This window comes from Tachypleus tridentatus, chromosome 2, assembly GCF_004210375.1.
Source record: "Tachypleus tridentatus isolate NWPU-2018 chromosome 2, ASM421037v1, whole genome shotgun sequence".
Taxonomy (NCBI): domain Eukaryota; kingdom Metazoa; phylum Arthropoda; class Merostomata; order Xiphosura; family Limulidae; genus Tachypleus; species Tachypleus tridentatus.
Genome location: NC_134826.1, coordinates 130,449,143 through 130,477,072, shown reverse-complemented (window position 1 = coordinate 130,477,072; position 27,930 = coordinate 130,449,143). Strand labels below are relative to the sequence as shown.

General features: G+C 31.2%; 1 protein-coding gene across 5 annotated transcripts in view; it reads right to left on the bottom strand.

Annotated features, from left to right (window-relative positions):
- LOC143245105 (patj homolog) overlaps positions 1-27,930 on the bottom strand; it is a 548,212-nt gene that overhangs the window by 434,850 nt on the left and 85,432 nt on the right. For 2 of the 5 annotated variants that reach the window (XM_076490998.1, XM_076490997.1), the window contains exon 1: positions 9,849-10,584. The exons of the other annotated variants lie outside the window; for them this stretch is intronic. The gene's annotated coding sequence lies outside the window, so the exon portion shown is untranslated. Of the gene's footprint in view, positions 1-9,848; positions 10,585-27,930 lie in introns of those variants that run through there. 5 annotated transcript variants of the gene reach the window in all.

Here is a 27,930-nt window from a genome sequence, read left to right as displayed (position 1 = left end):
AGTTGGCGGTGGGTGGTGATGACTAGCTGCCTTCCCTCTAGTCTTACACTGTTAAATTAGGGACGGTTAGCACAGATAGCCCTCGAGTAGCTTTGTGCGAAATTCAAATGAACAAATCAAACAAATTTATAGTTCAAAAATTATAAATTCATCTGCCAGTGGTTTGAGGTTTTACGAAATTAAAATACTGAAAATAAAAAATGCTTTTAATTAAACAGGTTTAATTACGTCAAAAGTTGTGAAATACCAGACATCTTGGAGTTATTGTGAGAATCAATCAGTTCGAGATAGAAACGAAAATTTCAAAAACTCCAATTGATTTCTCATATTCGCGTCAATCGGCAGACAAACCTTATTTCCTAAAAAAAAACACTTCATGTAGGTTTGAGTCCTCTCCAAGTAGTGGGTTAAAATGATTTTCCTACATGTGTGTCACATTTTTGAGTTGTGCGCATGATCCGCGTTTATAAATAACAGTAGTTCGTTACATAGTTATTTCGTTCAGTCAGCTTTCCATTCCATGTCAGCCACGTGCTCACTCACGTGCTTTTGTCAATCAGTAGTACGTTTACATAAAATTCAAAATACAGCTGCATTTCTAGCTTTTTTTTTGCTATTTAACAATATCTTTAGTCATACCCTGCTATAATAGGGCGTTATATTTTCTAGCTGCTCTTTCTAGAATTCTGTCAAGCAAATCGTACACTTAGTTATGAGTTCTTTACATGTCAGTTATGTACTTAGTCAGACACTCTCATCATGTCAGTTATGTACTTAGTCAGACACTCTAATATCATGTCAGTTATGTACTTAGTCAGACACTCTAATATCATTTCAGTTGTGTACTTAGTCAGACATTCAAATACCATATCAGTTATATACTTAGTGAGACACTCTAATATCATGCCAGTTGTGTACTTAGTGAGACATTCTAATATCATCTCAGTTATGTACTTAGTCAGACACTAATATCATGTCAGTTATGTACTTAGTCAGACACTAATATCATGTCAGTTATGTACTTAGTCAGACACTAATATCATGTCAGTTATGTACTTAGTCAAACACTAATATCATGTCAGTTATGTACTTAGTCAGACACTCTAATATGTCAGTTATTACTCAGTCAGACACTCTAATACCATCTCAGTTATCTACTTTGTTACACACTCAAATATCATGCTAGTTATATACTTTGTCAAACATTCTAATTCTAATATCATGTCAGTTGTTTACTTAGTGAGACACTCTAATATCATCTCAGTTATGTACTTAGTCAGACACTTATTTTATGTCAGGTATGAACTTAGACATTCGAATGTGATGCCAGTTATATACTTAGTCAGACAATTTTAGGATGTAAGTTATATCATTAGTCAGACACTCTAATATGACATCAGTTGTATACTTAGTCAGACACTATATTACCATATGATAAACTTACATAGGCCGGAGCTATTTTCATTTAAGTTATGTACTGAGTCAGCTACTTAGTTAAGCACTCTAATATCATATCAATCTTATTTAGTCAGGAGTTTTTTATCATTCTTATAAAATCAATTTGTACTACTTACTCATACGTTCTTATCGTGCTAATTACATACTTAGGTTTTCTTATAACGACTTATATCTTATCAAAATGCTTTGATCTTTCTAGTCATACTTTATGTTAGACGTGTATTTCAGATCAGTTGTACTATTAGACAGCCAATGTTTCGTATCAAATACGTTGGAACTATTTATTCAGGCATACCAGTAATGTGTAATATAGAGATTTTTTTTACGATGGGAAATGTATAACCTAAATATTACAATTATAATGGAAACTATCTATTCTAATCTTTTTAATAATTTCTGATAATTACAATTCTCTCCTTCATTGATAGAAGGACTATCATTAGTTAGATTTTATTAGTTTTTTAATTTAATATTTGAGTGTTTGAAGTTTTTTATGAATATAATATACCTTGAATCTTCCATGTGGAATAAGCTCTTCCCTATGTGCCGTATCTAACTTTATTCGATCTCATTTACTTTTCAGTATTACAACACTAAAATCAGGGGTTCGATTTCCCTCGGAGGACTCAGCAGATAGCCCGATGTGACTTTGTTATAAAAAAAAGACACATACATACATACATAGAATTTAATAAGATTGCGGCCCCCCGCTAGTACAGCGGTAAGTCTACGGATTTACAACGCTAAAATCAGGGGTTCGATTCCCCTCGTTGGGCTCAGCAGATAGCCCGTTGTGGCTTTGCTATAAAAAAGACACATACACACATACATACAATTTAATAAGATTGCATTATGCGCCACTCCTTCAGAAAGTGTTCCATAGATTGGAACAGAATATGTTTTCTGTGTAAATAATATTTGAAAACCTTTGTTTTATATATATATATTATAGAATTATCGTACAAAATTTTGCAATGGTTTGTACTTCGTAATTCACAAAAAGCCACTCTCTAACTTTTCAAAAGTCATTCTGCCGTAATAATCTATCATTAAAACTGTTACAATTCAAGGAGAGGCTAAGAAATGTTCAAATATAATTATACTCATGAGTGTTATTGAGTTAATAAAGAATGTTTTCGTTTCGTATCAGAGCAAAACCGTAATTTAGGCAATTAGTGATCTGTCCAGATTTTAGTGTGTAAACCCTTGACAACACCTGCTCCCCCACCCCACCCTACACACGCGCGCGCGGAAGACATCAGAAATGAAATATAACAAGCCAAATAAAGGTTATTCTGTCATTATTTAAAATATATAATACTGTCTCATTATAATATTGGTCGTCACCCAGATGTGTTATTTTTATGTTTCAACGCTTAACATGCAGCCCCCCGCTAGTACAGCGGTATGTCTCCGGATTATAACGCTAAAATCAGGGATTCGATTCCCCTCGGTGGGCTGAGCAGATAGCCCGATGTGGCTTTGTTATAAGAAAAACACCCACCCACCCACACACACACACTAAACATGTATGCTTTAATAACTCGAGGATACTGAATGGATCATTGAAGCTATTTGGTTAGACCACGCGTAATGTATATAAAACTGAACTTCTAACTAAATTTGCTCAACTAGTTTATCGGTGCTAAAAGAATGTGTGTGTTTTCACGTACACCTCCAAAGAACTTCAATACCCTATCGTAATTAGGAAAAAGAAAACATAAACTAAAATTCACTTGTATCGTTAAAGCAATACTTTAAAAATATCTCTATATAGATATGGAATTCGTTTTGGAAGTCTTTCTGAACAATCGGTCTTGCTATGAAATTAAAGTACCATTCATTTTTTTGTCTTTTCTTAGTGTCTAATTATGTTTTTAATGAATGTGCTTAATAATACACAAGGGTTTTCTATTGAAATGATGTTAATAATCTACTTTAAATTCTGAAATGGAAGAGATGCTCTAAATGAGAAAAAATTTAGAAACATGAATTAGTTGGGAAAACAAAAAATATAATAAAGATGAGAGTAGCCTATGGAAGACATATCTTCAAATTATAATATCGATTAAAGAAACGTCACTCGTTAGTTGGAGAATTACGAACGCCTTTGACGTTTGTATGAGTCTATATAAAATCCAGATAGTTAAATACGATTTTTCTTTATGACGTGAGAAAAACGAACTCGAATTTTGATATTACTTTAGCATTTTATTAACTTCCTTACGTAATTAGCATCGTTTGAACACAACGAACGTGACTGTAACACGTATCTACCCAGCATTCATAAAGTCCGATATTTTGATAAGATTCATTCAGATATATATATATATACATGCTACTGTGGGTTTATATTTGTATTTTTACTATGAGATGTTCCCCTGTAGCACAGCGGTATTTGTTTGTTTGTTTGTTTGTTTTGGAATTTCGCACAAAGCTACTCGAGGGCTATCTGTGCTAACCGTCCCTAATTTAGCAGTGTAAGACTAGAGGGAAGGCAGCTAGTCATCACCACCCACCGCCAACTCTTGGGCTACTTTTACCAACGAATAGTGGGATTGACCGTCACATTATACACCCCCACGGCTGGGAGGGCGAGCATGTTTAGCGCGACGGGGGCGCGAACCCGCGACCCTCGGATTACGAGTCGCACGCCTTACGCGCTAGGGCACAGCGGTATGTCTGTGAACTTACAACGCTAGAAATCGGGTTTCGATACCGTTGGTGGGCAGAGCCCAGATAGCCCATTAAATATAGTTTTGTGCTTAATTACAAACAATTAAATACTCGGAGCAAATGCTTCATAAATACAAACATCTCTCTGAAGATTATGCGATTTTGTAGAAATTTCTTTCCCTGCTTTCAACATTGCAGTTTTACAACCGAGTCTTTTGCAATGGAAAATATGCTTCAGCGCTATTGTCAAGATGTACGGTTGTCAGATAGTGCAGCACCGGACTGTAACGGCGTGATAAAGCTTCAGAATAGTTTTAATATAAAGTTCGTAACATCTGTATAATGTATTATACATAAGCTGACATTATTCAATATTACCTTTGTTTTTAGTCGATGAAATTCGTGCGCACTCCTGTCTACACTCTCTACAAAATTGATTAAGCTAAAAACCATACAAAGTAATTACGTTAAGATATTGGTTAATTGATCAATCTGTCACAAGCTTGAACGATGTTAAAGGTGTTTATTTTTTTGCTGTTTAACTTCAAATGTTCTAATTTGTAAACGTTAACGCAATACGTAAAAATAACAAGAACGTATAGAGAAACAGCACGAGGTTTCACATATGAATGTCGCAGCAAAAATGTGCCAACAATAGTTAAAAACCCTCGCTCTTTCAAGAATAGTTAACAATTAATTATGTTCACTTGCAAAGTTATTTAGCCTATTTGTTTCTAGCAAGATTAAGACTCGTTTACAAGAATTCGTAATCGTTTGTTCATAGAAAATATTATAAAGGATACATTTCGGTTGTATAATTAGAATAATTATTCTTTTACTTAAATTATACTACTGTTTATTTAGTATTTATTTAACTTTTAACATTGTTGTTGTTGAAATTGTTTGTTTATTTTCGTCTTACGCGTACCTACAACTATGAAACGTACAGCCAGTTGTCGGCTCGTATTCAGGCGAGCGTTGCTAAGCAACCAAATGGGTAAAAAAAGTGCGACCTTTACACATGAAACGAAAGGGTGTGTGATATATATAGGTAGTATCATACGTGACAATTGGCAAATATATATGTATATATATATATATACTGCTTGAATTTGAAGAAAATAGCTGATCATTTAGTTTGAATGGTTTACGTTAACGAAAGTACAAAACACAAATAAGACAAAAATTCAATATTTCAGAACGTAGTATAACGCGAGAACCGGCTGCTGTCTCTTCGAGAAGCATCCTGGCCTATTACAATACAGGACGGCGACACCTAACGTTGAATTTAATTCTCACCTGTCTTTAAAACATCGTATAGCGTTTATTAATCTTTATTCTTATATCTTAGAGCACTATCATAGAAGGGATTACTTTGAATGAAGAAATATTCAAAATTCAACCAAGATCGACTTACGATAATCCGTCAGTCCACTACAAATGGCGGGTTATAGCTTTATGGTTGAAAAACCAGTAATAAAGATAATAAACTGTACAATAACAGCAATTATGTAGTACCCCTGAAGACGGAGTTACCTTCTCACTGTGCTAAATTCAAAGGTAAAATGTACAATGATTAAACTATTCCCCATATAAAACGACGAGTTTATGTGAACTGCCACAAATGTTACGTCGCATGGTAAGAGTGGTAGGTTAAACTTACAACGGTAAAATTTGGGTTTCGATTCCCCGCGGTGAACACAGCAGATAACCTAAAGTGGCTTTGCTCAACAGTTACAACACAAATGTTAAAATAAGTCGAGTGTGTGTGTGCGTTTTCCTTATAGCAAAGCCACATCAGGCTATCTGCTGTAAGTCCACCGAGGGGAATCGAACTCCTCATTTTAGAGTTGTAAGTCCGTAGACTTACCGCTGTACCGGCGGGGAACAAAATAACTCGAACATTACACTTAAGCTCGTTACAAATAAATTATTTACAACTGACCCAACTCTGATGTCTGAAATCTTGTTCATAACGAACTTTCACTAGGTCATTTCGGCATCAGTCTCTGGAGATATAAATTAACATGTTAATATATTTAACTTTCATTACTATAACTCTAATCGAATGACAGATAAAGAGGATATTAATGCAACATAAATCTTACAAATGTAATAAATGTTTTCTCTGATCAAATCATTGTATTGTAGCAATCCTTTGTTTATACGTAAAACTGGCTTCTTTCAGCTTTCTATCTCTTTATCGGAACGAAGTTATAACCATAACTGTTGTACACAAGACAAAAACATTAACCCTTACAAACGTATTCAAAACTAGCTGCAGTACCGGTCTTCTGGACGGAAGTTATGTACATCTGTGATTAATGAAAAAGGTCATCTTGGGACTTGAAAAGATGCTGACTTTATAAGTAATTATTAAAAAACAAAACCACAAAAACATATAAAATAAAACCGCAATTTTACTTGTATCTCTGTATGGACTCCGCAAACCGTCATACCAAATTTCGAGAAAGTCCATAGAGAGGGGCAAAATAATTGTAAAAAACGCCCATTTACAAAAACCCGTAAAATACAAAATTTATATGTGTGTGTGTTTTCATGTAGCAACGCCACATTGGGCTATCTGCTGAGTCCACTGAGGGGAATCAAACGCGTGATTTTAACGTTTCAAATTCATCGACTTACCGCTGTACCAACGGGGAACAAAATTTATATGTTCCCCAACACTGAGCTGATAAAATCTCAAGAGTAATTTTGGTGAATATCCATCTACACCCTGTGCAGTAGTTGTATGGACATAGGACAGTACTATTATAGTTTTATGTATATATCCACGTTAAACTGTATTTAGAGAAACGAAACAAAATCAGTTTTAGTTGTCTTAACTGTACCTATTTGTACAAATACCATTGCAAAACATTCTTTAGATTGAAAGATATAATGCACCTTAATAGAATTCTCACACTATTGATATGTTAGAGCTAATTTACAGTGTATAATATTGTTGCTGATTTTACTTATTATGACTAGTACAGCTTTATACAATGAGTCTCAATAGAACTTTTATACACTTAATATTTTAGAGCTAACTTACAGACTATAATATTTTGTTCTTGATTTGAGTCAGTTTGAATAATGGCGTTTAATATACTTTACTGCAGGCTCAAATGTAAATGAGATATCTCGCGTCTTCATCTGACTAATAAAAGAGAATACTGCTCGTAATTTAGTATTTCCTAGAATACTCATCTTTTGGAAATACAATAAATGTAAATATCTGTAAAATCAGTTATATATTCATATAAACATTATAGATATCTAACTTGAGAGCTAGATATATAATATTTCATGTATTTATATGCGTTAGGTTATTAAATATGTACGTGATAAAAGGGCACACTCTTTTGCAAGTAATTTAATCGTCTTCTCTTTGGTAAAAATATTTTTACAACCTTGCTTTCTAACTGGTACGAGTTATATTAGAAGACTGAAGTTTGGTAATAAACCTCTTTGTATATTTCCCTGGAGTCACAATGTTCCTCCTCTAAGACAGAGGCACGTTTCACTAGCTAAGCCTGTGTTCTATGTGGTTAATGCTACTTGTAAAAACAAGCAAATAAACAAAAACAAGCATATCCAGCCTCAGGAAAACAGAACAAATATAGTTTAAGCCAAACGCAAGTATTTTTTTCTTTAAAAGGTATTAATACATTTGTTGTATTTCTAAGAGTTCCCTTTCTGATTCTTAATGAGTTACTTTACAATTCGAACCTTACAAAGTATAGTAATTAAACTAATCGAGGTGTAATAGATAGGTTAAGATATCATAATATTAGTAAAAATATCCCGTTTATTTCTGTAAAACAAAGATTTACAAAGTTTTCCAACATTAAACCTAATGTTTATATGCAAAAACGGCTCGTTTGGGTTCGAAACGTTGTTCGCTCTTCTATGTAAAATATTTTCTCAACCCAAACGAGCCGTTTTTGCATATAAATTTCTCAACAAGTGGGTTTCTCGACATCACTGATTAAACCTAATGCTTTCAGAAACGAGCAACGACATACTTTCAGATCTAGAAAAACCCACTGAATCAGAAAAGAACAAGCGTATATTTTTCTAAACCAATTAGACAATCTAAGAGATTATATATATATATACATAACTGTTATTTGGAGGAAGGACTTTCAAACGTTCTCGTTTAATACATACAACATCACTCGCATAGTAAAACATGCACACTATTTTTACACTTATATTAACAGGTGATTGGGTCCGGCGACTATACAACTCCAGCTGTATGTCTAAATCATACAGGTTGACCTGATTTACAACCTAACAGTCGATTTAACCAGCAGAAGCATTGGTTGTGACTTATAACCTAAACAGTACAGTAGTTGTCATTAGTTGTTTCGTAGATTTAATTCTGGTCGCTTTGTTGAACTTCATCAAATCTCGTTTCTTCATCACCATAAATGGATAAGTAGGTAAGCACCGAAAGACATTAGCGTGGATATGAAAATATTAGTTTATACAATACAGTACAGTTGTATTCAGGATGATCAAATCACCTCGATATCTTTATAGATCCCAACGTTAGAGCTACAAACACTACACTTATTACTAAACCGCTCGTATCAAACCATCTTATAAACTGTCAAAATCCAATATTTCAGATTGTTTAGCTCAACTAATCTCATTCGTTTAAAATATATTTTAAAGCTCAAGCGTCATTATCAGTTTAAGATTTTTGATACAGTTCTTTTGCTGTGCTCAAAGGTTTTGTACTAACAGAATGGTACAAAGTGCTTCAACCTGTTATGTATTCAAAACAAATTACATCCCAGTACCAACGTTAAGCCTATTTTACATTACAATCTACTCCAAGTTATTATGTGTAATCATTAGTGTTTTCGTGTGTGTGTTTTTATAAATAGTAATTATTCGAGAATAACTTCCATATAAAGTAACAGATATGTTTATTTTAGATTTTGAACATCGAACTGCATATCGTGCATACTTTACCAAGACACTTCACAGTTTAAAATAGTTCGGTCAATATGCTTATTTTATTACCAACTGATAAAGAAAAAGTTCACGAAAAAATACAGAAACAGTAATTTAACTAAAAAAACTGGATTGGTAAGTAGCTATGGAAACAGCTTACCAATCATGCGATTTTACTAATGGTTGGAATTAATATACGTTTTTACACCTACAGTACGATCAGTACTACACAACCTAAATTTAGGCTTGAATAATATGTATTTTGCAAGGAACAAAAGCAGCATATTCCTTACACTGAATAACACAGAAAACAATGCTTAAGAACAAAAATACCTATTAAAATCACATGACTTGAGATATGACTTGGAATTGGATAATCAACTGTGCATCAGCACAGGCAGTTTCTTAGATTCATGTGAAATATTAATAACTTAAAAGCTCAGCAGTAAACCTGTGGGCTTACAACGCCAAAAACTGGGTTTCAATACCCGTTGCAAGTACAGCACAGGTAGCCCCACGTGGACCTTTGTGCTCAACTACAAGCAAGCAAACAAAACTTTAATATATGCTAAGTAATGATATACGTTTCAAATATGCATGATTGTACGCTACATTTCTCACTGGACTGTTGAGAAAAACATATTTGTGTTAAGCCTAACTGACGGACATTCAGCCTAAATATTTCAACGTTATGCTGCCTTTAAACCTTCTAAAACGATTCTTGGACATAACCAAGTAAATCTTACCTAAATATTGATTAGCTCGCAGAATTTCGTAGTTTTATCCCATCCTTTATTGGTAATAATGGATGAAGAGACTAAAAACTGCAGTGATCGGAGACGTTGTATCTACAGGATTGACAATACATATGTTCCCGTGCCCGCTAAGATACGAAAAAATGGGCCATATTATTCGGTGTTATGCTGACTTTACAAAATCTGTTAAAACATACTGCATTTCGAACCAATGAAAATCAAACTGAGAAATATTCTAACACGCAAAGTACTATTTGTTTACGTTGATTTCACGTGATGGTTTAAGCTGTACTGACGAGAGTAGCTTAGAAAGGTAAAAACAATTCGATGAAGTACGTGGATATTCTCTGTAGCTGTGATATGGCACTGCGGGCTCCACGAGCACAAGTTAAACATCTGCTAGTGAGATAGTCTTACACAAAGCCCACGTTGTATAGCTAGGATCTGAGAAGACACAATCAACGTCATATATTATCTGTCTTACAGGCTGCGTTGGTTCTGATGGCGGGAATGAATATTAGATAATCGTCAGCTTAAACACACTCACTCATAACAGAGCACACAAACATTGAGCTTACATCTAGCATACACGTACCACTACGACCAGAAACGCCATAGAGAGCAGACTTCCTAGCAAGGGTGGAGTTACGTAGCGTGCGACGACCATGTCGGATTCTCAATCCGCCAATTGTAAAGAAGTAGGGCGCGTGCATAGGTATCCATATTGGTTTCCCAGGCAACAGCTTCAAACGCTGTCTTCTGCTTTCACGTTGAGAAGTTGTACGGTATTCACTACTAACAGATATAGGAAGCTTCTCACATAACGATAAGTAAGCGTAATAATACATATATAAAAGACAAACAGCAAGTGTCGGTTAAGAATATACAACAACAAACATCACGTGGTGAAAGGCTCAAGAATGTATAATGAAATAACAACAATAACACGACAATTAATCGCCCGCAGGGTGGAGATAGATTACAATAATCAGCGATGCAAGAAAAATATGTTGTTACATCTAGGAAATGTTTATCTGCTAGCGGTTACATAAACAAAACAAAAGCATCATGGAAATTCTGTTTATGAAATAATATTCACTTTTTTATGTTTCTACGTTGACAATACTTGTATAGATTAATCAGAAATCTGGACATGTAAACAAAGCAGCACACGAAGCTTAAACTGTAGCATAAAACACGATGCGTAAATAGAACACAACTTTACACTGATAGATAAAACACGATGAGTAAATAGAACACAATTTCGCACTGATAGATAAAACACGATGAGTAAATAGAACACAACTTTAAACTGATAGATAAAACACGATGAGTAAATAGAACACAACTTTAAACTGATTGATAAAACACCATGAGTAAATAGAACACAACTTTGCACTGATAGATAAAACACGATGAGTAAATAGAACACAACTTTACACTGATAGATAAAACACGATGAGTAAATAGAACACAACTTTGCACTGATAGATAAAACACGATGAGTAAATAGAACACAACTTTAAACTGATAGATAAAACACGATGAGTAAATAGAACACAACTTTAAACTGATAGATAAAACACGATGAGTAAATAGAACACAACTTTACATTGATAGATATAATATGATAAGTACATGGAACACAACTTTAAACTGATAGATAAAACACGATGAGTAAATAGAACACAACTTTAAACTGATAGATAAAACACGATGAGTAAATAGAACACAACTTTACACTGATAGATAAAACACGATGAGTAAATGGAACACAACTTTGCACTGATAGATAAAACACGATGAGTAAATAGAACACAACTTTAAACTGATTGATAAAACACGATGAGTAAATAGAACACAACTTTGCACTGATAGATAAAACACGATGAGTAAATAGAACACAACTTTACACTGATAGATAAAACACGATGAGTAAACAGAACACAACTTTGCACTGATAGATAAAACACGATGAGTAAATAGAACACAACTTTAAACTGATAGATAAAACACGATGAGTAAATAGAACACAACTTTAAACTGATAGATAAAACACGATGAGTAAATAGAACACAACTTTACATTGATAGATATAATATGATAGGTACATGGAACACAACTTTAAACTGATAGATAAAACACGATGAGTAAATAGAACACAACTTTAAACTGATAGATAAAACACGATGAGTAAATAGAACACAACTTTAAACTGATAGATAAAACACGATGAGTAAATAGAACACAACTTTACACTGATAGATAAAACACGATGAGTAAATGGAACACAACTTTGCACTGATAGATAAAACACGATGAGTAAATAGAACACAACTTTAAACTGATAGATAAAACACGATGAGTAAATAGAACACAACTTTATACTGACAGATAAAACACGATGAGTACATAGAACACAACCTTACATTGATAGATAAAACACGATGAGTACATAGAACACAACTTTACATTGATAGATATAATATGATAAGTACATAGAACACAACTTTATACTGACAGATAAAACACGATTAGTACATAGAACACAACTTTACATTGATAGATATAATATCATAAGTACATGGAACACAACTTTAAACTGATAGATAAAACACGATGAGTAAATAGAACACAACTTTAAACTGATAGATAAAACACGATGAGTAAATAGAACACAACTTTAAACTGATAGATAAAACACGATGAGTAAATAGAACACAACTTTAAACTGATAGATAAAACACGATGAGTAAATGGAACACAACTTTGCACTGATAGATAAAACACGATGAGTAAATAGAACACAACTTTAAACTGATAGATAAAACACGATGAGTAAATAGAACACAACTTTACGCTGATAGATAAAACACGATGCGTAAATAGAACACAACTTTACATTGATAGATATAATATGATAAGTACATAGAACACAACTTTAGACTGATAGATAAAACACGATGAGTACATAGAACACAACCTTACATTGATAGATAAAACACGATGAGTAAATAGAACACAACTTTAAACTGATAGATAAAACACGATGAGTAAATAGAACACAACTTTACACTGATAGATAAAACACGATGAGTAAATGGAACACAACTTTGCACTGATAGATAAAACACGATGAGTAAATAGAACACAACTTTAAACTGATAGATAAAACACGATGAGTAAGTAGAACACAACTTTATACTGACAGATAAAACACGATGAGTACATAGAACACAACCTTACATTGATAGATAAAACACGATGAGTACATAGAACACAACTTTACATTGATAGATATAATATGATAAGTACATAGAACACAACCTTATACTGACAGATAAAACACGATTAGTACATAGAACACAACTTTACATTGATAGATATAATATCATAAGTACATGGAACACAACTTTAAACTGATAGATAAAACACGATGAGTAAATAGAACACAACTTTAAACTGATAGATAAAACACGATGAGTAAATAGAACACAACTTTAAACTGATAGATAAAACACGATGAGTAAATAGAACACAACTTTAAACTGATAGATAAAACACGATGAGTAAATGGAACACAACTTTACACTGATAGATAAAACACGATGAGTAAATAGAACACAACTTTAAACTGATAGATAAAACACGATGAGTAAATAGAACACAACTTTACGCTGATAGATAAAACACGATGCGTAAATAGAACACAACTTTACATTGATAGATATAATATGATAAGTACATAGAACACAACTTTAGACTGATAGATAAAACACGATGAGTACATAGAACACAACCTTACATTGATAGATAAAACACGATGAGTAAATAGAACACAACTTTACATTGATAGATATAATATGATAAGTACATAGAACACAGCTTTAAACTGATAGATAAAACACGATGAGTACATAGAACACAACCTTACATTGATAGATAAAACACGATGAATACATAGAACACAACTTTACATTGATAGATATAAAATGATAAGTAAATAGAACACAACTTTAAACTGATAGATAAAACACGATGAGTAAATAGAACACAACTTTACATTGATAGATATAATATGATAAGTACATGGAACACAACTTTAAACTGATAGATAAAACACGATGAGTAAATAGAACACAACTTTAAACTGATAGATAAAACACGATGAGTAAATAGAACACAACTTTAAACTGATAGATAAAACACGATGAGTAAATAGAACACAACTTTACACTGATAGATAAAACACGATGAGTAAATGGAACACAACTTTGCACTGATAGATAAAACACGATGAGTAAATAGAACACAACTTTAAACTGATAGATAAAACACGATGAGTAAATAGAACACAACTTTACACTGATAGATAAAACACGATGAGTAAATAGAACACAACTTTACACTGATAGATAAAACACGATGAGTAAATAGAACACAACTTTACACTGATAGATAAAACACGATGAGTAAATAGAACACAACTTTAAACTGATAGATAAAACACGATGAGTAAATAGAACACAACTTTAAACTGATAGATAAAACACGATGAGTAAATAGAACACAACTTTACATTGATAGATATAATATGATAGGTACATGGAACACAACTTTAAACTGATAGATAAAACACGATGAGTAAATAGAACACAACTTTAAACTGATAGATAAAACACGATGAGTAAATAGAACACAACTTTAAACTGATAGATAAAACACGATGAGTAAATAGAACACAACTTTACACTGATAGATAAAACACGATGAGTAAATGGAACACAACTTTACACTGATAGATAAAACACGATGAGTAAATAGAACACAACTTTAAACTGATAGATAAAACACGATGAGTAAATAGAACACAACTTTATACTGATAGATAAAACACGATGAGTACATAGAACACAACCTTACATTGATAGATAAAACACGATGAGTACATAGAACACAACTTTACATTGATAGATATAATATGATAAGTACATAGAACACAACTTTATACTGACAGATAAAACACGATGAGTACATAGAACACAACTTTACATTGATAGATATAATATCATAAGTACATGGAACACAACTTTAAACTGATAGATAAAACACGATGAGTAAATAGAACACAACTTTAAACTGATAGATAAAACACGATGAGTAAATAGAACACAACTTTAAACTGATAGATAAAACACGATGAGTAAATAGAACACAACTTTAAACTGATAGATAAAACACGATGAGTAAATGGAACACAACTTTGCACTGATAGATAAAACACGATGAGTAAATAGAACACAACTTTAAACTGATAGATAAAACACGATGAGTAAATAGAACACAACTTTACGCTGATAGATAAAACACGATGCGTAAATAGAACACAACTTTACATTGATAGATATAATATGATAAGTACATAGAACACAACTTTAGACTGATAGATAAAACACGATGAGTACATAGAACACAACCTTACATTGATAGATAAAACACGATGAGTAAATAGAACACAACTTTACATTGATAGATATAATATGATAAGTACATAGAACACAGCTTTAAACTGATAGATAAAACACGATGAGTACATAGAACACAACCTTACATTGATAGATAAAACACGATGAATACATAGAACACAACTTTACATTGATAGATATAAAATGATAAGTACATAGAACACAACTTTATACTGACAGATAAAACACGATGAGTGAATAGAACACAACTTTAAACTGATAGATAAAACACGATGAGTAAATAGAACACAACTTTACGCTGATAGATAAAACACGATGAGTAAATGGAACACAACTTTACATTGATAGATAAAACACGATGAGTAAATAGAACACAACTTTAAACTGATAGATAAAACACGATGAGTAAATAGAACACAACTTTACACTGATAGATAAAACACGATGAGTAAATAGAACACAACTTTACACTGATAGATAAAACACGATGCGTAAATAGAACACAACTTTACATTGATAGATATAATATGATAAATACATAGAACACAACTTTATACTCATAGATAAAACACGATGCGTAAATAGAACACAACCTTACATTGATAGATAAAACACGATGAGAACATAAAACACAACTTTACATTGATAGATATAATATGATAAGTACATAGAACACAACTTTAAACTGATAGATAAAACACGATGAGTACATAGAACACAACCTTACATTGATAGATAAAACACGATGAGTACATAGAACACAACTTTACATTGATAGATATAATATGATAAGTACATAGAACACAACTTTATACTGACAGATAAAACACGATTAGTACATGGAACACAACTTTACATTGATAGATATAATATGATAAGTACATGGAACACAACTTTAAACTGACAGATAAAACACGATGAGTACATAGAACACAACCTTACATTGATAGATAAAACACGATGAGTACATAGAACACAACTTTACATTGATAGATATAATATGATAAGTACATAGAACACAACTTTATACTGACAGATAAAACACGATGAGTAAATAGAACACAACTTTAAACTGATAGATAAAACACGATGAGTAAATAGAACACAACTTTAAACTGATAGATAAAACACGATGAGTAAATAGAACACAACTTTACGCTGATAGATAAAACACGATGCGTAAATAGAACACAACTTTACATTGATAGATATAATACGATAAGTACATAGAACACAACTTTAAACTGATAGATAAAACACGATGAGTACATAGAACACAACCTTACATTGATAGATAAAACACGATGAATACATAGAACACAACTTTACATTGATAGATATAATATGATAAGTACATAGAACACAACTTTATACTGAGAGATAAAACACGATGAGTGAATAGAACACAACTTTAAACTGATAGATAAAACACGATGAGTAAATAGAACACAACTTTACGCTGATAGATAAAACACGATGAGTAAATAGAACACAACTTTACATTGATAGATAAAACACGATGCGTAAATAGAACACAACCTTACATTGATAGATAAAACACGATGAGTACATAGAACACAATTTTACATTGATAGATATAATATGATCATTACATGGAACACAACTTTAAACTGATAGATAAAACACGATGAGTAAATAGAACACAACTTTACACTGATAGATAAAACACGATGAGTAAATAGAACACAACTTTGCACTGATAGATAAAACACGATGAGTAAATAGAACACAACCTCACATTGATAGATAAAACACGATGAATACATAGAACACAACTTTACACTGACAGATAAAACACGATGCGTAAATAGAACACAACTTTATACTGACAGATAAAACACGGTGAGTAATTAAAACACAACTTTACATTGATAGATAAAACACGATGAGTAAATAGAACACAACTTTACATTAATAGATAAAACACGATGTGTAAATAGAACACAAATTTACATTGATAGATAAAACACGATGAGAAAATAGAACACACAACTTTGCACTGATAGATAAAACACGATGAGTAACTAGAACACAACTTTAAACTGATAGATAAAACACGATGAGTAAATAGAACACAACTTTAAACTGATAGATAAAACACGATGCGTAAATAGAACACAACTTTACATTGATAGATATAATATGATAAATACATAGAACACAACTTTATACTCATAGATAAAACACGATGCGTAAATAGAACACAACCTTACATTGATAGATAAAACACGATGAGTACATAGAACACAACTTTACATTGAGAGATAAAACAGGATGCGTAAATAGAACACAACTTTACATTGATAGATATAATATGATGAGTAAATAAAACACAACTTTACATTGACAGATAAAACACGATGCGTAAATAGAACACAACTTTACATTGATAGATAAAACACGATGAGTAAATAGAACACAACTTTACATTGATAGATAAAACACGATGAGTAAATAGAACACAACTTTAAACTGATAGATAAAACACGATGAGTAAATAGAACACAACTTTAAACTGATAGATAAAACACGATGCGTAAATAGAACACAACTTTACATTGATAGATATAATATGATAAATACATAGAACACAACTTTAAACTGATAGATAAAACACGATGAGTACTTAGAACACAACATTACATTGATAGATATAATATGATAAGTACATAGAACACAACTTTACATTGATAGATATAATATGATAAGTACATGGAACACAACTTTAAACTGATAGATAAAACACGATGAGTAAATTGAACACAACATTAAACTGATAGATAAAACACGATGAGTAAATAGAACACAACTTTACACTGATAGATAAAACACGATGAGTAAATAGAACACAACTTTGCACTGATAGATAAAACACGATGAGTAAATAGAACACAACTTTAAATTGATAGATAAAACACGATGAGTAAATAGAACACAACTTTAAACTGATAGATAAAACACGATGAGTAAATAGAACACAACTTTACGCTGATAGATAAAACACGATGAGTAAATAGAACACAACTTTACGCTGATAGATAAAACACGATGAGTAAATAGTACACAACTTTACGCTGATAGATAAAACACGATGCGTAAATAGAACACAACTTTGCATTGATAGATATAATATGATAAGTACATAGAACACAACTTTAAACTGATAGATAAAACACGATGAGTACATAGAACACAACCTTACATTGATAAATAAAACACGATGAGTAAATAGAACACAACTTTACATTGATAGATATAATATGATAAGTACATAGAACACAACTTTAAACTGATAGATAAAACACGATGAGTACATAGAACACAACCTTACATTGATAGATAAAACACGATGAATACATAGAACACAACTTTATATTGATAGATATAATATGATAAGTACATAGAACACAACTTTATACTGATAGATAAAACACGATGAGTAAATAGAACACAACTTTAAACTGATAGATAAAACACGATTAGTAAATAGAACACAACTTTACATTGATAGATAAAACACGATGCGTAAATAGAACACAACTTTACATTGAAAGATATAATATGATCAGTACATGGAACACAACTTTAAACTCATAGATAAAACACCATGAGTAACTAGAACACAACTTTAAACTGATAGATAAAACACGATGAGTAAATAGAACACAACTTTAAACTGATAGATAAAACACGATGCGTAAATAGAACACAACTTTACATTGATAGATATAATATGATAAATACATAGAACACAACTTTATACTCATAGATAAAACACGATGCGTAAATAGAACACAACCTTACATTGATAGATAAAACACGATGAGTACATAGAACACAACTTTACATTGATAGATATAATATGATAAGTACATGGAACACAACTGTAAACTGATAGATAAAACACGATGAGTAAATAGAACACAACTTTACACTGATAGATAAAACACGATGAGTAAATAGAACACAACTTTGCACTGATAGATAAATCACGATGCGTAAATAGAACACAACCTCACATTGATAGATAAAACACGATGAATACATAGAACACAACTTTACACTGACAGATAAAACACGATGTGTAAATAGAACACAACTTTACATTGATAGATATAATAAGATGAGTAAATAGAACACAACTTTACATTGATAGATAAAACACGATGCGTAAATAGAACACAACTTTACATTGATAGATAAAACACGATGAGTAAATAGAACACAACTTAACATTGATAGATAAAACACGATGAGTAAATAGAACACAACTTTAAACTGATAGATAAAACACGATGAGTAAATAGGACACAACATTAAACTGATAGATAAAACACGATGCGTAAATAAAACACAACTTTACATTGATAGATATAATATGATAAATACATAGAACACAACTTTAAACTGATAGATAAAACACGATGAGTACTTAGAACACAACTTTACATTGATAGATATAATATGATAAGTACATAGAACACAACTTTATACTGACAGATAAAACTCGATGAGTACATAGAACACAACCTTACATTGATAGATAAAACACGATGAGTACATAGAACACAACTTTACATTGATAGATATAATATGATAAGTACATAGAACACAACTTTATACTGACAGATAAAACACGATGAGTAAATAGAACACAACTTTAAACTGATAGATAAAACACGATGAGTAAATAGAACACAACTTTAAACTGATAGATAAAACAGGATGAGTAAATAGAACACAACTTTACACTGATAGATAAAACACGATGAGTAAATAGAACACAAATTTAAACTGATAGATAAAACACGATAAGTAAATAGAACACAACTTTGCACTGATAGATAAAACACGATGAGTAAATAGAACACAACTTTACACTGATAGATAAAACACGATGAGTAAATAGAACACAACTTTGCACTGATATATAAAACACGATGAGTAAATAGAACACAACTTTACACTGATAGATAAAACACGATGAGTAAATAGAACAAAACTTTGCACTGATAGATAAAACAGGATGAGTAAATAGAACACAACTTTAAACTGATAGATAAAACACGATGAGTAAATAGAACACAACCTTACACTGATAGATAAAACACGATGCGTAAATAGAACACAACTTTAAACTGATAGATAAAACACGATGCGTAAAAAGAACACAACCTCACATTGATAGATAAAACACGATGAGTACATAGAACACAACTTTAAACTGATAGATAAAACACGATGAGTAAATAGAACACAACCTTACACTGATAGATAAAACACGATGCGGAAATAGAACACAACTTTAAACTGATAGATAAAACACGATGCGTAAATAGAACACAACCTCACATTGATAGATAAAACACGATGAATACATAGAACACAACTTTACACTGACAGATAAAACACGATGTGTAAATAGAACACAACTTTACATTGATAGATATAATATGATGAGTAAATAGAACACAACTTTACATTGATAGATAAAACACGATGCGTAAATAGAACACAACTTTACATTGATAGATAAAACACGATGAGTAAATAGAACACAACTTTACATTGATAGATAAAACACGATGAGTAAATAGAACACAACTTTAAACTGATAGATAAAACACGATGAGTAAATAGAACACAACTTTAAACTGATAGATAAAACACGATGAGTAAATAGAACACAACTTTAAACTGATAGATAAAACACGATGAGTAAATAGAACACAACTTTACACTGATAGATAAAACACGATGAGTAAATAGAACACAAATTTAAACTGATAGATAAAACACGATAAGTAAATAGAACACAACTTTGCACTGATAGATAAAACACGATGAGTAAATAGAACACAACTTTACACTGATAGATAAAACACGATGAGTAAATAGAACACAACTTTGCACTGATATATAAAACACGATGAGTAAATAGAACACAACTTTACACTGATAGATAAAACACGATGAGTAAATAGAACAAAACTTTACACTGATAGATAAAACAGGATGAGTAAATAGAACACAACTTTAAACTGATAGATAAAACACGATGAGTAAATAGAACACAACCTTACACTGATAGATAAAACACGATGCGTAAATAGAACACAACTTTAAACTGATAGATAAAACACGATGCGTAAATAGAACACAACCTCACATTGATAGATAAAACACGATGAGTACATAGAACACAACTTTAAACTGATAGATAAAACACGATGAGTAAATAGAACACAACCTTACACTGATAGATAAAACACGATGTGTAAATAGAACACAACTTTACATTGATAGATATAATATGATGAGTAAATAGAACACAACTTTACATTGATAGATAAAACACGATGCGTAAATAGAACACAACTTTACATTGATAGATAAAACACGATGAGTAAATAGAACACAACTTTACATTGATAGATAAAACACGATGAGTAAATAGAACACAACTTTAAACTGATAGATAAAACACGATGAGTAAATAGAACACAACTTTAAACTGATAGATAAAACACGATGAGTAAATAGAACACAACTTTAAACTGATAGATAAAACACGATGAGTAAATAGAACACAACTTTACACTGATAGATAAAACACGATGAGTAAATAGAACACAAATTTAAACTGATAGATAAAACACGATAAGTAAATAGAACACAACTTTGCACTGATAGATAAAACACGATGAGTAAATAGAACACAACTTTACACTGATAGATAAAACACGATGAGTAAATAGAACACAACTTTGCACTGATATATAAAACACGATGAGTAAATAGAACACAACTTTACACTGATAGATAAAACACGATGAGTAAATAGAACAAAACTTTGCACTGATAGATAAAACAGGATGAGTAAATAGAACACAACTTTAAACTGATAGATAAAACACGATGAGTAAATAGAACACAACCTTACACTGATAGATAAAACACGATGCGTAAATAGAACACAACTTTAAACTGATAGATAAAACACGATGCGTAAATAGAACACAACCTCACATTGATAGATAAAACACGATGAGTACATAGAACACAACTTTAAACTGATAGATAAAACACGATGAGTAAATAGAACACAACCTTACACTGATAGATAAAACACGATGTGTAAATAGAACACAACTTTACATTGATAGATATAATATGATGAGTAAATAGAACACAACTTTACATTGATAGATAAAACACGATGCGTAAATAGAACACAACTTTACATTGATAGATAAAACACGATGAGTAAATAGAACACAACTTAACATTGATAGATAAAACACGATGAGTAAATAGAACACAACTTTAAACTGATAGATAAAACACGATGAGTAAATAGGACACAACATTAAACTGATAGATAAAACACGATGCGTAAATAAAACACAACTTTACATTGATAGATATAATATGATAAATACATAGAACACAACTTTAAACTGATAGATAAAACACGATGAGTACTTAGAACACAACTTTACATTGATAGATATAATATAAGTACATAGAACACAACTTTAAACTGATAGATAAAACACGATGATTACATAGAACACAACCTTACATTGATAGATAAAACACGATGAGTACATAGAACACAACTTTACATTGATAGATATAATATGATAAGTACATAGAACTTAACTTTATACTGACAGATAAAACTCGATGAGTACATAGAACACAACCTTACATTGATAGATAAAACACGATGAGTACATAGAACACAACTTTACATTGATAGATATAATATGATAAGTACATAGAACACAACTTTATACTGACAGATAAAACACGATGAGTAAATAGAACACAACTTTAAACTGATAGATAAAACACGATGAGTAAATAGAACACAACTTTAAACTGATAGATAAAACACGATGAGTAAATAGAACACAACTTTACACTGATAGATAAAACACGATGAGTAAATAGAACACAACTTTACACTGATAGATAAAACACGATGAGTAAATAGAACACAACTTTGCACTGATATATAAAACACGATGAGTAAATAGAACACAACTTTACACTGATTGATAAAACACGATGAGTAAATAGAACAAAACTTTGCACTGATAGATAAAACAGGATGAGTAAATAGAACACAACTTTAAACTGATAGATAAAACACGATGAGTAAATAGAAAACAACCTTACACTGATAGATAAAACACGATGCGTAAATAGAACACAACTTTAAACTGATAGATAAAACACGATGAGTAAATAGTACACAACTTTACGCTGATAGATAAAACACGATGCGTAAATAGAACACAACTTTGCATTGATAGATATAATATGATAAGTACATAGAACACAACTTTAAACTGATAGATAAAACACGATGAGTACATAGAACACAACCTTACATTGATAAATAAAACACGATGAGTAAATAGAACACAACTTTACATTGATAGATATAATATGATAAGTACATAGAACACAGCTTTAAACTGATAGATAAAACACGATGAGTACATAGAACACAACCTTACATTCATAGATAAAACACGATGAATACATAGAACACAACTTTATATTGATAGATATAATATGATAAGTACATAGAACACAACTTTATACTGACAGATAAAACACGATGAGTGAATAGAACACAACTTTAAACTGATAGATAAAACACGATTAGTAAATAGAACACAACTTTACATTGATAGATAAAACACGATGCGTAAATAGAACACAACTTTACATTGAAAGATATAATATGATCAGTACATGGAACACAACTTTAAACTCATAGATAAAACACCATGAGTAACTAGAACACAACTTTAAACTGATAGATAAAACACGATGAGTAAATAGAACACAACTTTAAACTGATAGATAAAACACGATGCGTAAATAGAACACAACTTTACATTGATAGATATAATATGATAAATACATAGAACACAACTTTATACTCATAGATAAAACACGATGCGTAAATAGAACACAACCTTACATTGATAGATAAAACACGATGAGTACATAGAACACAACTTTACATTGATAGATATAATATGATAAGTACATGGAACACAACTGTAAACTGATAGATAAAACACGATGAGTAAATAGAACACAACTTTACACTGATAGATAAAACACGATGAGTAAATAGAACACAACTTTGCACTGATAGATAAATCACGATGCGTAAATAGAACACAACCTCACATTGATAGATAAAACACGATGAATACATAGAACACAACTTTACACTGACAGATAAAACACGATGTGTAAATAGAACACAACTTTACATTGATAGATATAATAAGATGAGTAAATAGAACACAACTTTACATTGATAGATAAAACACGATGCGTAAATAGAACACAACTTTACATTGATAGATAAAACACGATGAGTAAATAGAACACAACTTAACATTGATAGATAAAACACGATGAGTAAATAGAACACAACTTTAAACTGATAGATAAAACACGATGAGTAAATAGGACACAACATTAAACTGATAGATAAAACACGATGCGTAAATAAAACACAACTTTACATTGATAGATATAATATGATAAATACATAGAACACAACTTTAAACTGATAGATAAAACACGATGAGTAAATAGAACACAACTTTACATTGATAGATATAATATAAGTAACATAGAACACAACTTTAAACTGATAGATAAAACACGATGATTACATAGAACACAACCTTACATTGATAGATAAAACACGATGAGTACATAGAACACAACTTTACATTGATAGATATAATATGATAAGTACATAGAACACAACTTTATACTGAGAGATAAAACTCGATGAGTACATAGAACACAACCTTACATTGATAGATAAAACACGATGAGTACATAGAACACAACTTTACATTGATAGATATAAACACGATGAGTACATAGAACACAACTTTATACTGACAGATAAAACACGATGAGTAAATAGAACACAACTTTAAACTGATAGATAAAACACGATGAGTAAATAGAACACAACTTTAAACTGATAGATAAAACAGGATGAGTAAATAGAACACAACTTTACACTGATAGATAAAACACGATGAGTAAATAGAACACAAATTTAAACTGATAGATAAAACACGATGAGTAAATAGAACACAACTTTGCACTGATAGATAAAACACGATGAGTAAATAGAACACAACTTTACACTGATAGATAAAACACGATGAGTAAATAGAACACAACTTTGCACTGATATATAAAACACGATGAGTAAATAGAACACAACTTTACACTGATAGATAAAACACGATGAGTAAATAGAACAAAACTTTTGCACTGATAGATAAAACAGGATGAGTAAATAGAACACAACTTTAAACTGATAGATAAAACACGATGAGTAAATAGAACACAACCTTACACTGATAGATAAAACACGATGCGTAAATAGAACACAACTTTAAACTGATAGATAAAACACGATGCGTAAATAGAACACAACCTCACATTGATAGATAAAACACGATGAGTACATAGAACACAACTTTAAACTGATAGATAAAACACGATGAGTAAATAGAACACAACCTTACACTGATAGATAAAACACGATGCGTAAATAGAACACAACTTTAAACTGATAGATAAAACACGATGCGTAAATAGAACACAACCTCACATTGATAGATAAAACACGATGAATACATAGAACACAACTTTACACTGACAGATAAAACACGATGTGTAAATAGAACACAACTTTACATTGATAGATATAACATGATGAGTAAATAGAACACAACTTTACATTGATAGATAAAACACGATGCGTAAATAGAACACAACTTTACATTGATAGATAAAACACGATGAGTAAATAGAACACAACTTTACATTGATAGATAAAACACGATGAGTAAATAGAACACAACTTTAAACTGATAGATAAAACACGATGAGTAAATAGAACACAACTTTAAACTGATAGATAAAACACGATGAGTAAATAGAACACAACTTTAAACTGATAGATAAAACACGATGAGTAAATAGAACACAACTTTACACTGATAGATAAAACACGATGAGTAAATAGAACACAAATTTAAACTGATAGATAAAACACGATAAGTAAATAGAACACAACTTTACACTGATAGATAAAACACGATGAGTAAATAGAACACAACTTTACACTGATAGATAAAACACGATGAGTAAATAGAACACAACTTTGCACTGATATATAAAACACGATGAGTAAATAGAACACAACTTTACACTGATAGATAAAACACGATGAGTAAATAGAACAAAACTTTGCACTGATAGATAAAACAGGATGAGTAAATAGAACACAACTTTAAACTGATAGATAAAACACGATGAGTAAATAGAACACAACCTTACACTGATAGATAAAACACGATGCGTAAATAGAACACAACTTTAAACTGATAGATAAAACACGATGTAAATAGAACACAACTTTCACATTGATAGATAAAACACGATGAGGGCGTACATAGAACACAACTTTAAACTGATAGATAAAACACGATGAGTAAATAGAACACAACCTTACACTGATAGATAAAACACGATGTGTAAATAGAACACAACTTTACATTGATAGATATAATATGATGAGTAAATAGAACACAACTTTACATTGATAGATAAAACACGATGCGTAAATAGAACACAACTTTACATTGATAGATAAAACACGATGAGTAAATAGAACACAACTTTACACTGATAGATAAAACACGATGAGTAAATAGAAACACAACTTTAAACTGATAGATAAAACACGATGAGTAAATAGAACACAACTTTAAACTGATAGATAAAACACGATGAGTAAATAGAACACAACTTTAAACTGATAGATAAAAACACACGATGAGTAAATAGAACAATAACTTTACACTGATAGATAAAACACGATGAGTAAATAGAACACAAATTTAAACTGATAGATAAAACACGATAAGTAAATAGAACACAACTTTGCACTGATAGATAAAACACGATGAGTAAATAGAACACAACTTTACACTGATAGATAAAACACGATGAGTAAATAGAACACAACTTTGCATGATATATAAAACACGATGAGTAAATAGAACACAACTTTACACTGATAGATAAAACACGATGAGTAAATAGAACAAAACTTTGCACTGATAGATAAAACAGGATGAGTAAATAGAACACAACTTTAAACTGATAGATAAAACACGATGAGTAAATAGAACACACAACCTTACACTGATAGATAAAACACGATGCGTAAATAGAACACAACTTTAAACTGATAGATAAAACACGATGCGTAAATAGAACACAACCTCACATTGATAGATAAAACACGATGAGTACATAGAACACAACTTTAAACTGATAGATAAAACACGATGAGTAAATAGAACACAACCTTACACTGATAGATAAAACACGATGTGTAAATAGAACACAACTTTACATTGATAGATATAATATGATGAGTAAATAGAACACAACTTTACATTGATAGATAAAACACGATGCGTAAA